Source organism: Paramormyrops kingsleyae, chromosome 13 (assembly GCF_048594095.1).
Source record: "Paramormyrops kingsleyae isolate MSU_618 chromosome 13, PKINGS_0.4, whole genome shotgun sequence".
Classification (NCBI taxonomy): domain Eukaryota; kingdom Metazoa; phylum Chordata; class Actinopteri; order Osteoglossiformes; family Mormyridae; genus Paramormyrops; species Paramormyrops kingsleyae.
Genome location: NC_132809.1, coordinates 7,328,347 through 7,332,793, shown reverse-complemented (window position 1 = coordinate 7,332,793; position 4,447 = coordinate 7,328,347). Strand labels below are relative to the sequence as shown.

General features: G+C 41.1%; 1 long non-coding RNA gene across 1 annotated transcript; it reads left to right on the top strand.

The window, feature by feature from the left end:
- The first annotated feature begins 406 nt into the window (after positions 1-406).
- LOC111858170 (uncharacterized) lies at positions 407-2,904 on the top strand. The gene is made up of 4 exons (XR_002841520.2): positions 407-574; positions 1,689-1,766; positions 2,279-2,373; positions 2,537-2,904. It is a non-coding gene; the product is annotated as an uncharacterized lncRNA (long non-coding RNA).
- Positions 2,905-4,447: the final 1,543 nt, after the last annotated feature.

The window sequence follows — 4,447 nt, the reverse complement described above, 5'->3', positions numbered from 1 at the left end:
ATGCAATTTTAATGATTTAATAATACTTAACATTTAGCAAGTTGTTTTAAAATTTCTTTTCATGCATCATTCAAAGTTACCTTTAAAATCTTTGCTATGGAGGATGAAGAATAACCTGAAAGACAGACCCTACAGACCAGTACTCACAGCCTTTTAAAACTTCTCATACTTCATGTGCATCTGTTCTTTGATTTTATCTGTTTGTGTTTATTCAGTTGGGGTGACACTTTGCATGGTCACCCTGTGTCTCACAGGTTTCCTCCTGCAGCACCAAGATACAGGATAAGGTAAACTGGCTTCTCTAAATTGCCCATGGTGTGTGTAGGTATTTCACTGGCTCGTGCCCCATTTACAATTTGAAATATATTAATTTTTAATAAATTTTTGTTTCAGCTTAGATCCAGAATCCAAATTGAGCAAAGGACGTCGCGTTTGGTAGTCATTTGTTTCTAGGTATTGCTTCATTATCACAGTGGATTTGCTTCCATCTTGTGACTAAACATGAGAATTGCAGGCTGCTGGCAAAATGGATACGGACGTTTATCCGTCTATTCATCTTCTACCCAGTTATCAGGTTATGTATTCAATAATTTTTCGGGGAGTTCTGCGTGTGTACTGTGCATTTTTTAAAGTTTCTGCAAACTATATGTACTGTCTTGTCTTGTACTATATGTTTGTCGTCACTTTGTGTACCTTGCCACGGTATATACCAGGATTACCCCCTGGGATCAATAAACTTCATCTTATAACTCTGCTGCTCAGAATTCCCTTATTCTTCTGAACATTAATCACGAGTCTCTTTGTGTTGATCTGAGTCCCTGCTATGGCGACAGATGCAGTGTTTGTGCCATGCTGTAAAGTGTTCGAGTTAAATTATGTACCGTGCGCCTGGGTAGTAACACCATTTACCGTGAACGCGCGGTATCCGCCATCTTACTGATAAATACCACATACGACACACAGTCTTACACATTTCCCTCACATTAAATCAATGTATAAGTAAGGTACACTACTGGGTTACAAAACTTTTGAACATTTAGTTCATTTAAGGACGGCGTCTATCTGTATCATAAGCTACGGTGCTAGATAAAAACTTTCTTTTACGTGTCAAACACCCATATAATCCATTCGCCCCTTTTACAGCAGAAGTATTAGGGACTTAATTCAGTACAAAGTATCGGTTCAGGGGTATATTTACAAACAAATTATTGGAAAAAAAAACAAGCAGAGAGCGTTGGGTTTACACTCTCGCTGGCCACAGATTTTATATTGCTGTCTTCGCCTCTGCTCGCTCGTACGTTCCTAACACGATGCGCCCACTAGTGTATGGGAGCAAACACTCTCCAGTATAGTGAACCTCTAATTAAAAGAACTGCACTCAGTTCACTACTTGGGGAAAAAAAACTTATGGGGAGTGTGTTTCCTCCGGGCTTCATCTCCTTTTTTAAGTAAATTTATAAATAACTACCTTTAACCTGTTTTACCAATTACTAATTTTGATCCTCTACACGTACATTTTACTTAGGATGTCGTTCTGTAAAGGATTCCCACCTCTTCTCTCATTAAAAGAAAACACATTTCCATTAATAGCGCTGTATTTACAGAAGGCCCCTCTAGAGTCTTAAAGGGGTGGAGCTTAAGAATGTTTGCCACTAACTGTGTGCATTTGATTTTTTTAAAAAATGCAGGTGAACACGCAGTTAAAACTTGTGAGGAAGAGCGATCACCTCACTCAAGGTTCCAGTGGTCCATCAAAACTCAGAAAGGTGACTCAGATCCCTCCGGCTAATGGCGCCACATTTCCAGTGCAAGCTTGACTACTAGAAATTCTTGGTTGGAATCTACTGATGTGATTCCATTTGTTGGGACAGAGACATAGAGAAAAGAAGGTACAGGGGTGTTTGTTCCCATCCTTAGATGGGAGCTCGGATAATATGGCCCTAACAGTGTTTCTGAAGCATCAAACTGTTGCTTGGGATTGAGAACTATTAGGACAAAGGCTGAGGTGATCCTAGCTTTCAGGTGGGGAAAGGCTTCTTATATGAGTTAGTTTCAATGGAATGGCAGCTAGGCCAAGGTTAGTGGGGTGAGTGGTGCTGTGTTTTAAAAATGTGCCAGAAGTTTGTGAACCCATGGAATTCTTTGAAATCCTTCCTCGCTGTGGGGACAGGCCACTCCATGGCAGTCTTCACTTTTTCAGGGTCCATTCTGATTCTGCCCATGGAAATTTTGAACCCTAGGAAGGACACCTCAGGTTGATGAAACTCATACTTTCCAGCCTAGGAATAAGGCGATTCTTCAGGAAATATTGCAGCACCTCTCTGACTTGATGGCGGTGGGTGGCCAGGTCTTGGCAGAAGATCAGGACATCGTGTAAGTAGATGAAAACTTTTTTCACCACAAAATGAAGGACATTGTTCACATGGGTTTAGAAGATTGTGGAGGCAGTAGTGAGCACGAAAGGCATTACAAGGTATTCTTAATGGTCGGTAGGTGTATTGAAGGTGGTCTTCCACTCTCTTCCCCTCGAATTCAGACCGTGAGGTTGTATAGTGCCAGGCAGCAGATCAATGGCACAATCACATGGGTGATGTGGTGGGAGAGAGGCCATCACCTTACTGAAGACGGACCCAAGGTCTTGGTACTCTTCTGGGACCTTGGAGAGATCTGCCCTGGACTCTGCTGAAGGCTGGATGACTGGTGATCCATGCTGAGCTGTAGTGAGGCAATGTTCAGAGCAAAATGTGCTACATTCTGCAATTTGGCCAGTGTACCAGTCAATGACCAGATTTCCTTTTTATTACTATTGATAGATTAACCTCTCCCCATGCATCACATCTGAGTTTCTTACAGTTGATAATTGCAATGAGTTTGCAACCTAATTTAGTGATTAAATTAAAGCTATAAGAGAACATATGGAGTATTTGTCCCCAAAAACCTGGATGTTAATCCACCACACTGTATTGCTCAAAGTAAACTGTCTGTGTTTTCGCCTATCAACCTTAATTCACTAAACAAAGTTACATTACTTCTGAAGTCCTTGAGCTGCACTCATGATCCTCCTCCCACTAAGTTTTGTAAACAAGTTCTACGCTCGTCAGCAGATGTTCTGCATATACAGTAAAACCGGTCTAAGTCGACACTCACGGGACCAGCTTAAAAGTGACGACTTAGAGAATTGACGAGATACACCTAAGTCGACATTTTGGCGACTTATGTCTATCTCGCCGTTTTGCCGACTAGTAAATATAACACCATACCTCTACTACACCGCACTATACACGCGAGACTTAAGCCCAGGGAGCGACTAGTGCGATAGGTGGGGATTCCCCGTTTCTACATCGCCGTGGTGACAAGCAGGCAGTGTGAAGCAGGCGGCGGGAATGCAGCGATTGGGGTGTCGACTTACAGGTAGGAAAATCCATTCATTTGTGTTGTTCGGGATTTAGGTGACGACTAAGGGAATTTGACGACTTACAAGCGGCGATTTACACAAGGAATTTTAAAGGAAACATCATTAGGAAAAATCGGGACTTCATGCTTGAGCGTTGACTTGTGCACATTGACGAGTTACAAGCCGGCGACTTAGACCAGTTTTACTGTAGTTAATCTTTCTGTGGAAGAGCTAATTTTTCCACAATGTCTTAAAACTGCTATTGTCAAGTCTTTTGCTGAAAAAAAGTAATTTTGGTGGTGCGGTGCTTAGTAATTATAGACCAATTTCTATTGTACCTTTTCTTGGTAAAATAATTGAGAAAGTTGTGCTTATTCAGTTGATTATCTAAACACTAATAATCTTAATGAAGTGTTTCAGTCTGGCTTTTTGAAACACCACAGTACTGAAACAGCTCTTCTCAAAGTCCTAATTGATTTAAGTTTAAACAGAGACTCAGGTAACCTCTCCATTCTTCTTGTTCTAGATCTCAGTGCTGCCTTTGACAATATAGAACATGAGATTCTGCTGAACCGGCTGCATATCTGGGTTGACCTCTCTGGTATAGTCTTAGCCTGGTCCAGATCGTACCCAAGTTGACATGACTGCTGTGTTGCACTTGATACCTGTGGGGTCCCCCAAGGCTCAATTTTAGGTCCTATATTATTTAACCTTTACATGCTACTGCTACCAAGTATAATAAACAAACATAAAATCAGCTTTCATCAGTATGCAGATGACACACAGCTATATCTATGTCTAGTTCCAGGTGCTCATGTGTCTATCCACTGCCTGCTTGAATGCACAGATGTCATAGACTCATAGATGTTGCAAAATTTTCTGTAACTGGACAATGTTAAAACAGAGATGCTTGTTGTTGGGAATGAAGTCCAGAGGAAAGATATATTGGCGTATTTCTAATCAATATCTCTGAAGGACAAACAACAAGTTAGGAACCTAGGAGTCTTTTTTCAATGGTGATCTTAGCTTTAATTAACAGCCATATCAGCAATG